The sequence below is a fragment of the Chaetura pelagica genome, unplaced genomic scaffold, assembly GCF_000747805.2.
Source record: "Chaetura pelagica isolate M959 unplaced genomic scaffold, ChaPel_1.0 scaffold45, whole genome shotgun sequence".
NCBI lineage: Eukaryota > Metazoa > Chordata > Aves > Apodiformes > Apodidae > Chaetura > Chaetura pelagica.
Window position 1 is genome coordinate 3,500,890 of NW_009953217.1, and position 11,644 is coordinate 3,512,533.

Here is an 11,644-nt window from a genome sequence, read left to right on the forward strand (position 1 = left end):
CTGGTGAGATATCGTTGGAAATGGGTCTATTTTCAGAAAGAGGAGAAAAAAATTAAATAGACAAAGTTTGGGTCAGAGTGACAAGGAACATAATCAGAAAAGAGCATAGATGAACTGCCTTGTGAGTTCTACAGATAATTCAGGGCAAATTAAAGCATCTGAACTCCTACTGAGAGCCACTGATTTAGAATTACGAAGTTAAGTTACAGCAATCATTTTCTATATGAAAGCAATTACAGATGGGTTAAAAGCTTCAGTTATTATGGATTGTGTATGGCTGCCACAGAGGGTTCAGTCTCCCAGGATGAAATTTTAGCCTTCATGAAAAGCTACTACATCCTGGATGCCAAATCTTGTTCACCCATCAGAAAGTCATTGAACATTATCCATTTTATTAACCCATGCAAATGCAGACAGCCAGGGAGAGGCAGATAGGGAACATCCTGCTCGCCAATAAAACACATGCACACAAATCATCATGGTTCACTTCCCAAAATAATCACACGGGCTCAAATGTGCAGCTGTGATGAATGGCAAGTTTCCAAGTCTCAATGCATCAGAAAGCAGAAGCCTTGTTTCAAGTGGTCATCTCTTGAAGGGAAGAGAAAAGTCAAGGGAAAGCCTGTGAAAAACCTGCAAGGATGGAACTGCCCCCAGGAATAGCCTGGTGGTGTCTGCAGGAAGGCCACCAGCCATGGTGACAATGGCCTCCTCCATCTGCTGTCTTGCTGCTACCAGGGCAGAGCTTCAGAGGCCATCCCATCCCAGGGCAGCTCACTGTGGGGTTGCCCCTGTGAAACAGGGAGATGGCAGAGAGGAACAGCCCGAGTCCTGCCCACCACCAGCTGGAAAGGGTTGCCTGGGAGCTGGTGGCACAGCCCCTGCTGAGAGGACACCCATGTCTCCTCCATGCCCCCCAAAGCCAGGAGCCAGCAGCCTGCCAGCCCCCCTGCCTGCCCTGCCTGCACCTGAGCCAGCCCTGGTCCTGCAGCAGGTTCACATAGCAACAGCGTGCAAAGGGAGCTGACGAAACCACTTATCAAAGCAATCTGTTACACTGAGCCTCTTCCTTCTCTTTATTCTTAATTGGGCTTTATTTCTTATTTGGTGTTTTCTCACAGTTAAACAAGTTGACAGACCTTTTGTTTCTGGAATGAAAATGAGACTTGGACTGTGATGTGCATGGCAACAAGCCAAGCATGCCAGGGCACCTCCACCACCCATCCTTCAGGGATGAGCTTCAGAAAAGGGGAGACCTGCCTGAGATCTGGTGGAAAACAAACACACACACAGGGGATCTGTCAGTAGGTGCAATAGCGTGGCTAGGTGGATTTCTCCTGTTGCAAAGGCTGTGAGAGCCTCAATGCATCATGTGAGAGCAGGAGGGCTGTGAGGTGACTGCCTGCCTGGCCCCTGTGCCAGCCCCTCCAGGGGCAGGGAGCAGCCTGGGGGCACCACTGGAATCCTTGGGGCTAACAGGGCAGGGAGGCACCTGCTCCACAGGAAGCAGGAGGCTCATAAGGGACTCAGCTGAAGGCTCTGGTGGCCAGCACGGATCCATAACTGATGTTAGCTGTTATAATAAATTAAATTTTGTAGCTAGACACAGAGGGTTATAACAGCAGCACTGAGCTCAGCAGCGTTGGGAAGGCACTGAGAAAGGCAGGCTTGCTGCATAATGCATGAGGGAAACCCACTGCACTGACAGTGAGAGCCAACTGCTGCTCACAGAGAGCTTGAAGGCAAAAAGCCTCATTGGATTCAACACGGCCTGAGTCCTAATGAGGAGACAGGGCAACTCATTCTCATTACAGCCATCCTCCACTCCATCTTTCCTGATGGAACCCCAGATCCTGCTTCTCCTGCTCAATCTTGGGGCAGGTGCAGCAGGAGGGCTGTAAGCATGCACACAGGGATCCTAAAAGGTATTTCTGTGCCTTCCTCCTAATTTCATTATTGCAAGAAGATTTCTAAACATGACACATGCAGCCAGCAGTACTGCTGGGTAGAAGTGGCTGGGGATCCTGATGGTTTCCCCCCATCTGTGTGTAAAGTCTATGTCAAAGGACAGCTCTGAGCACTGCCTGAACAAAGCAACATTCTTCCTGCAGCCTTTGGACAACTTTGGTGCTGGTTCCCCACATATGTTCCTTGCTCAAAGCTGGTAAATAAGTAAAACAAAAAGCTTTGCCTTCCTAGAGATCCCCCTGATTTGGATTCAGAATTTCTCCTTTTCCACTTCAAAAGCTTCATTCAAAGAGATCTCTTTCAGGGGAAAATCCCAAAGCTTGCCATAAAAATTGATGCATGATCACTGGGAAGCAACAGGAGAACAAACTCACTCCTTTCCCCTTTCTGCTCATCTCTTCTATGAAATTTTTCCATGGCATAGTCAACACAAGAAATTGCACCTATTTAGCACTATTGATCCAGCTTACTTCAGTAACAAACCACATTAAGTTAAAATCAATACCAGCCACTCTTAAACTGATTTAGGAGTGTCTACACAAAGGGGCTCACACCAATTTAGACAGATCTGTTTTGTAACAAATTTAGGCAAAACATGGGGCTGAACATTAGGCAGCCCAGGAGCTGTGCTCTGACCAGCCTGGAGGCATTAATTCCCAAGTCTCATCAATGGCTCCCAAGGGACAGGACATGAAAGTTAAGTGTCACTGATCAATGTCCATCTCTCTTGGCAAAGAACACAAGTCTCCCTGGCTCCAAAAGTCAAACAGCTGGGGAGAAACCCAGAGACCTTGGGATTAATTTATTTCTGTGGTTCAAACTTGGCATTTAAAAAATACATATACAATTAAATGACCAAACTGAAGATGCTGGAGACAAAAAGATCAGCTACACTTAATTTCTCCCCCTGGAATATTTACTCCATGAGATATGTGCACTGCAGAGAGCTTTGCCCACTATAAATCCACCAGCATTGTGCTTTGCAGTTCATTTTGCAGCAACATCCAAGTGTCTGAGGTTACGAAACGTAACATGAGAAAGAGTCTGAGAGTGTTGTATATCACAGTAGCTTGCCTGGGTTTTGACACCTGCTGCTGGTTTAATATCTAAGGGTCTGTATATGTGTATAAGAGGCTTTAGGTGAGCAGTGAGGAGCTGAGCACAAGTTTCATCATACACCATGACATCATAACATCACAGGCAACCCTTAGCTGGGCTATAAATCTTCTTAACTAGAAGGAGGCTAAAAGGATTCTTGTTTCAAAGGAGATGAGGTTTTAATGTTTCATCAAGTGCAAGCTCAGGGGGGCGTGCCAGACACAAGCCCTTGCTGCCAGGGACAGGCCACAACCACATTTGGTGTTAACCTTCCTGGATAAGGGGAAAGAGCCCAGGTCCCTTGGAGTCCTCTCTCCCACACTTCAGGCACCAAAACCCTCACATACCAGTGGGGACATCAAAAAAGATTAGCTTGGGCTTGAGCTTTGGAGGGAAATCTTATCAAAAGTTTGCTCAGGACATCTTGGAGAAAAATGCAGAACTATACAGAGCTGTTATTGTTTGGTTGGTTTAAAACCAGGCCATAGAATTGTCCCTGGGCTGATGGTGGTAACAGGACATGGGATGGTCTCCAGAGCACCTGCACCACGCTGCCAGGGCAGCAGCAGTAACCTTCTAACCATGTCCTTTCAACCAGGGAGTCACACACCTCTAATATCTAATCCTTGCTAATTTATTTCTCCTCCCCCCTCCTTACTCCCCATGCCTTCCCTGGAGCTGCAGACACCATTTCCCACCCTTATTCATTACCTCGGGAAATTAGGCTCAGCCAACCCACTAAAAACCCTCCAAAAAAGCAAGAAACTCCACATTTCATTGCTGCTCATCCACCTACAAAATATACGTGTTCAGGCATCTTCTCACCTAAGCTGCTTTTAAACCTGCCATTCAGAAGTGGTTTGGGGTTTAAGTTTTGGGCTGTGATTCTGTTTTGTGATATTCTGGATACCTGAAAAAGGCTTTGAAATAGTCTTCTGTGCTGTTTCCAGTTCATAATTTGTTTCACAGAAAGATTCAAGAGTCCTACTTAGGTTGCTGAATTAAACACAGCAATGTTTTGGAAACAGAGCAGCTTCTTCCTTTAGAAAAGAAGTTTATTTATTTATCCTAGTTTAATGCCTCAGGCACTTAGATTTAGCCCATGTTGTTCCATAAAAATACAAGGAATTAGTCTTTTCCCAGAGTAAAAAAAGAAAACATCACCTTCCATGCTTTGCTGTGGGGTATAGAGCAGCCCTAAAGAGGGATGAATCCTGCTGAGGCTTCCTGCCCAGGGCCTCCACGGGCAACAGGCAGCAGGTCCCAGGAGCCAGGCAGGGTTTGGTACTTGCATCCCAAGCTCCAGGCTCCTACACACACCAATTGTATCTCCGTGTCAACTGCTCCAACCACCACCACGGAGTGCTGAAGCCTGTCCTTGCACTGGAACAAACTCATTTGCCTTTCCCTGACACTACACTGAAGCCCTAATTCAGCTGGCAAAACACTCCTGATCCTGCTCACCCCAGAGACTACAATGGAGCTGGAAGAGCTGGCATCTGTCAGCAGGTTTAATGCTCCAGCTGAAGGGCCGAGCCAAGGCTTTGTGAGCTAAGATGACAAATTTCGGATCAAGGACACTGACCACGTGGCCATGATTACCATCAGGGGTTCATTGGCAGGGAAAGCCAGCAGGCAGCTCACACGGCCATTTAAGGCCTTCTCTGATGCAGAGAAAGAAAGAAAATCCCATCTGGTAGGTGCTCTGATGCAGGGAAACAGATTAAGAGGCTTCCTCTGGTGAGCAACTACTTTCCAAATCACCTCATCGGAACAAAAAACCCCCCACACCCTTATTAACACAAAGCCCACATTTGTAGAATCTTCACCACTGAAGAGCATCTTCACTGCCAAATGTGAACACCAAATGCATCAATGGTGGCAAGAGAGTGACATTTATTCTGATCTCTTCTGTTTGAGCACATAAGCACATTTTTGCAGTGCTGGGCAGACTTTGCAACTGGAAGACTTAAAACCCAATTGCAAAATATGGTGCATGTAGTGATAAGAAATGAATCTATTTTCCCTATCTAATCTAAGGCATGCAGCCAGGCTCCTGCCACCCCACCGGACCCACTCTAGGCTGATCTGGAAGAGCCTGGTACACTCTGCACAGAGCCCTGTTTCTGCTTTCCCCAGAGCCACGAGAGCAGCTGGAATGGGAGAAACCTGCAGTGCTCCAAAATGACACCTCCAAGTCCAACATCTGAACCCCCTGCAAGCCATCATCATACTTAGAGCCATCCCTTCATTCAGTTTTATTCTCAGAAAATGCCACAAGCCAAGTTGTTTTTGTATTATCCCAGCAGAAGTGATGACAAAAAAAAGAAAAAAAAAAAGAAAAAAAAAAAGAGGTTGGGGTTTGTGGTTTCAAGAGCAGCTCTGAAGTGCCTATCAACCACATCCTTCAGATTCTTTCTGCTCTCCATTTCTGCTGGGACTTCAACACATTTAAACCTTCCAGTCCCCTCACAGCAAAGTCTCACCCAAGGGCTCAGGCTCACATGGGGCTGGTGTCCCCACCACTTTCTTTTCTCCCTCTGAGGTGAAAGTCTTGATGTTACCAACACTCTGCAAGGCATCCCTCACACACAGCCTGTGAAATGAGTCAGTCAGCCAGGAAGAAGACTGAGAGGAGACACTGTCAGGTTAAGGAGAAAGAATGGATCAAAATCCCTTCTGTGCCATAATGTTGCTGTGATTCAGGGTAACAGTGCAAAGAAGCCACAGGAGGAGCAGAGGCTGCACCCACGGTCACCAGTCCCTCTTCTCATTCCCTTAACCTGCTGGGCATCCTCTAAGACCAGAAAAGCTCACACCTGCCTTGAAATTCACACAGCAGAAGGATCCAGCAGCCTCACACGTGCTTGCCTTGCAATGGGGCTCCTGGCACTCAGAAGGATCCTCTGCTCAGCACAAGCTGCTGGCAGCCCCAGGACAGACCCCTGGGGAGCTGCAGCAGTGAACACCCTGTATCAGACCTCCCACCTCTCTCCTGCACCTTGGTCACTTGCCAGCCCAGACCACGAGAATGAGCCCAGACCATGGATCTTCCACATCAGAGTCCCACCACAGGTGGCTGAGGCCAAATCTTGGGACAGAAAACACCCCAGAGCTGGTGCTGCATCTGTCCAGGGCATGAGTCAGCAGCTGAGGGCAGCAATCAGCTCCAGGACACTGGCTTTGGTTTGAAGCACTGCCATTGATTCAGCATGAGAGGTTAAGAAAGAGGCTTCACCACATCCTGACAATATGGGGACTTAAAAAACAAAAACTAAAAACCAAAGTTTATTTAATCAAGATTTGCCAAGCACTAAGAGATACTCAGGCACCATAGTGCAGACTAACATCAAGTGCTAAACACCAAGTGTCAAGATGTACAGAGTTGCCTATAGACATCAAGAGGCACTTAGATGGACAAATCCACACCCCTGGCAGGCTGAGGGCCTCATTTACACCTTCCCAGACTATTTCCTTTCTCCTGGAGGTACCTCTGTGCCTCCAGAGCTGAGCATGTGGGTTCAATTCCCAGCATGCAATGCCTCCAGATAAAAAGCTCTGAGGTTTAAACACACCCAGGATGGGGGCTTTGGTTTTGGCTTGGCAGTAGCCAGCAGGATCAGGCCTCTGTGATCCAGGAAGATCTTTGATTTCTCAAGTTTCTTTGGCTGCTGAAAGGAAGCACCTTGCATTTGAGATGGAGCACCAGGACAAGCTGAGTTTTACCAGCTGTCCTACCTCAAGACAAAATTGTGTCTTTTCTTTACCTTCAAAGCAATAAATGCAAGAGAGGATTTATTGCTTTTTAAGAAGTGCCACAGAACATCCATTTCATTAATTTACACAGGAGTGGGGGGGGGGCGGGGAGGAGATGCCAGTTCAATAAAATCTCCCAGACTATTGCTTTGAAACAAACAACTCTGTGGATCCGAGCTGTGGATGTCACAGCAGAGGCTTTTATCCAAATGAGCTGTGCTCTCTCAACAGAATGACTAAAATGCTTCAAGAAAATAAAAAAGGAAAAAAAACAGACGAAGAGGGTGGAGACAAAGAAGCCACTTTCTACAAAAGGCAACGTATCACTGACACATTGTTTGAACTCCCAGTGGTGTATTAAAAAAATAAAAATGAAACCCCTCTGAACCACAGCTGCATCCTTAGCTTGCACTGCTGTGTTATTTTAGCTCAGAGGGAAAAACGACATTAGCTGATGCTTTTTGCTTCTCTCTTCCCCCCAGCCCAGAGAGGAAAAAGTGTTTGTTTTCCTTACGCCCAGTATTTGCCATGTGGCTGGTGCAGCTCCTCTCCCTCAGCACTGGGGAGGAAGGGGAGAGTGTTTGCAGGGGTGGCAGCAGGGAGGGATCCTTCCCATCTGATTTACTAGCAAGGCTGGAGCAAATAAAAGGGAGAGTCTTTGCCCCAGCCCGAGCACAGCAGGGCTGCAGATGTGAGCAGTGAATACAAAATCCCGCCTGAGCCCACAGCATTTCTGTGACAATAGAAAATAAATAGCTCCATATTTGTTTATTTAGTTAACTTAACTTCTGAGGGATTCATTTTGTGCTACTGAAGAGGAGGAAATAGAGAGGAGATGAGGGTGACCAGGAGGCTCCACAGACCCCAGTGCTGCCAACACTGATCCTTCCTGCTAAGCTTGATGCTGGCCTGAGTACGTCACCTCAGGAAACCTCCAGGGACCTGGTGCTAGCCCTTCACAGAGCCACCTGCAGAAGACCAAACACGTCCCAGATGTGATGTCTCACAGGGTGAAGTGCCCCAAGCCAAGGGGCAGGCAATGCTTCTGGGCCACCCCTTGTGTTCACAGAGGACTCGAGGCCCAGAGGTTGCTCTCAGCTCTGCCATGTTTTGTGACCAGGGACCACCACACCAGTGATCACACCTGCACAGCTATCAGGCTGCATTGCTCAACAACTTGTCAGTGCACAGAGTGGTTGTGGGGTACCTAACATCAGCTACTCAGTGTCCAGGGGCACCCAAACCCTTGTACAGCTCCCTGCTCATTGGCACTGTAGGGAGGATACCAGGGAAAGGTGGACTGGGGATGGGATGCAACCAGGATGGGAATGCAGGCTGGGATGTGGAGAGTGACAGGTGCCTCTCCACATCACAATGGGAGCCCCACTTCCCCACACTAACAGTTGGACAACATCAGAATCTGTGGCATTGAGACACTAAAGGAGAGGATGCAGAAAATGGAGCAACAAGATGTCCATGAAGGTTACCCAGTTGGTCTGCAGCAGAAGTGTCATCTGCTGGTACCTACTGTAATGCTAGTTTCCACTAGATTATGGTACAATGATTTGCACTTTAATACACAAGCTTTGAGCTTCCCAGTTTCCATTTTGCCTTTCCATTTCATATCTCTTCTCTCTTACAGAAAGCAAACTACAGGCAGAAAAATACCAACATGTGCAAACACATCCTGACCCCTGCCATCCAGAAGAGCATATCAAACGAATCTGACATCAGTAGCTCAAGCACATACTGTTCCCTCTCCATGCTATTTTCAATGCATTTTATCAGGAGCAAACTTTTCATTTGCACACATAGCTCTGAGATTCAAATCAAAGACTTCATCTTTCCTTTTGCTAAGAACAAACTAAGAAAACAAAGCAAAAAAAACCACAGGGAAGGTTGCTGCCCCTAGACTGGAGACAAGCAGACAGACTCACCAGTGACTCAGGTGCACCTGGGGCTTGTTTCAGGATGAGGACTCAAGAAGCATAAAATTAATGCTTATTGAAAATTAATGCTTATTGAAGGTAGCTAAGGGTCAGGGCACTGGGGGATGGTCCCAAATGGCCCCCAGGAGGAACACACCAACCTGCTGGGGAGGAACATTTCTGCAAAGCCCCATGAAACAACCAGCAGCATTTGAAACATTCCCTCTCCTTCATGGGTCTCTTGGAAACCAGTTGCGTTTCCTCCAACCCAATATACCCCATTTCATATTTTTTTACATCATTACCAGAAACTGAACACCATTTTGACCCACACTTGAGGGATTTTTCCATTCAGGCTCCTTGCATCCTCCCCCAGGTCTGCATGGCTTGTGGGCACAGGCAGCCACTGTCCTCAGCAACCTCTAAAAGCAAATATTGAAGGTAGAGCTTGCAGGAGTTTGTTTAAACAGTTGGCAAATACACGACTCTTATCAGAAAGTGTTCAGTTTGATCTCTTTTGCCATCAGATAAGAGTAAAAGCAAAGGGTTTTGCTAAAAAGGGGACAAAAATATCCTTTTTTCCCCCTAATAATTACTTTTTGTATTTTCTATTTACATAAAGAGAGAACTACTCTTTCATTTTTGAGGATATATTTTCTGATGACTTCCAGACTAGTTTTTTTAAAAGACTTCCCACAAATACCAGCATTTCTGCTGCTTCCAAATTCTACCATGCTCATCATTTCAGTACCTAAGCACCTCACAACTCTCAATGAACCTCAGGCATCCTGCGAGGTAAAAACATATTAATAATTCTGTCTCAGATCTGGGCAGACTGAAGCACTGAAAGAAGGAGGCCAACACTTCACAGCAAGCGCCAAGGCACATTTCCTTGCTAGGGCAGCCAGATTTGAGGAGTGAGGAGGTAAATGGGAACTTAGGGGCTCTGCACTTTCCCCACGGCATGTCAGCAGCACACGGCACAGCAAAGTGGCTTCGGGAGCTGGTGGCAAAGCCAGTTCAACTGGAACACTGAAGCTAATTGCACCATAGATCCTCACTGAAGTATTTGTGTTCAAAGAGATGGAACACCTAAACCACCAGAAGTATCACAAGTTTTAAATCCCAAACTGCTGCATTTCAACCCTAAATTCAATCTTACAGATTTCTTTCCCTTACAACTTCTCCTATGCTCTGATGCAGATCCTACCACCACTCCCTCATAACTTTTACTGGGCTGATCTACAGAAGAACTGTAAGATAACAAACTGCTGTTATACTGATTTCACAAGCAAGGACTGGAGCACAGACACACCAATTTGGCCAGCTGCTGTCATGCACACCTACAGTACAGCGAGGAGAGGAACACCCAAGTCAGAGACTGAACAATTCAACACCCATTCAGTTGTTCTACGATTCCTCTGAGCTGGGATTTAACCTTGTAAGCTACTTGAGCAAAGATAAGGAGCTCTAAAACAACCCTCAGATAGCATTACTATCTGTACATAGGAATATACATTCCTATACCATGCAAAGATAATACTAACATGTTTTTTAATTATGCAGCACAAGAGAAAGCAACAGGAGAGCAATGCTCCTCATCTTTTCCCCCAAAGAAATTTCCAGACTTTTTACAGCAGCTTTGTCACAGAGGCTCACACATTAACAGCTCTCTGCTTTATTCCCCCCCAGCCCCCTCAAAAGACAATTTCCTAGGTTATAAAGCCACTTAAAATGTAATGTACATTACCTTACTCCTGTCTTCCTAGGAGCATCAGCCCATGAAACACAACAGCAGGCAACCTCCAAAGCTGCATCCACAAGCAGGAAAGCCTGATCTGTGGTGGCTTGCAGGCAACATCCTCCACTTCTTGGGGACACACACTTAGATAAGACATCACCATACAGCAGCACAGAAAACCCATCCATTTACCTCCCACAGATTAGGCTGATGACTTCTGCTGCTGCCTTAAATAGGAGATTACCAGCTTTTCTTTCACCCACCACAGCCTCCCACTGCTCCTCTCCTCGTTTGTCACAAATGAGATACATCCCAGCCAATTAGCTAATAATTAAACCTAACTTCCAAGCTCAGAAGCTTTCAGGGCACAGGTATCCTAAACGAAGACCAAGCCTGGTTGCAGCCAGCTGTGTTTCAGCACAGCATACATCTCTGTCCCCCAGTGGCTCTGCCACCCTTCCCACAGCTCCGGGGCGATGCGTGACTCAGGGGCTGTGATTTCCCCAGCCCCACACCTGCTTCACTTCCTGCTTTCCCTTTATCTCTCTTTGCTTCAACAGATAAACACTAACACAAGGAACCAGAGTTCTTGGTCTCCTGCCAAAGTTCCTTCCTCTCTGCAAATTGCCCAGAAGGTTTGTGACACCAGTCTTTGCACTGACTGGTTTTTTTTCCCCCAGTCCTGCCCTGCCCCTTGGAGTCCTTTCCCCCTCCCCAGCACAGCCTCCTTGCAGCTCCCTGATCCTTCCTCCATCCATCTGCTGCCTTTGCAGGTGCTCCCCTCTCACAGGGCAGGCAGTTTCCCTCACCTGCTCACTTGACATGCTCTAAGGCTTCTGTTTGCTAAATTTAGAGATTATTCTGCCAGCCAGGAAACCATGTGAGATTGGTGGGGAGACCCAAACCGAAAACAAAACTCGAGACAAAAGCACTCAAAGAAGCTGCAAAACTGCTCAGATTAACAGCAGGCAACAAAAGAGGCTTTTTACCAGCAGGCTGGTAGCTCAGCTCTGCCTTCCCTTAGCTGTCACTGCAAAATCAATTGGCAGATCCCAGGTGCTAAGGGGAAAAAAAAGAAAAAAGAAAAAAGAAAAAAGAAAAAAAAAAAAAAAAAAAAAAAAAAGGAGTTAGACAAAGGAAAAAACCAAAAAAA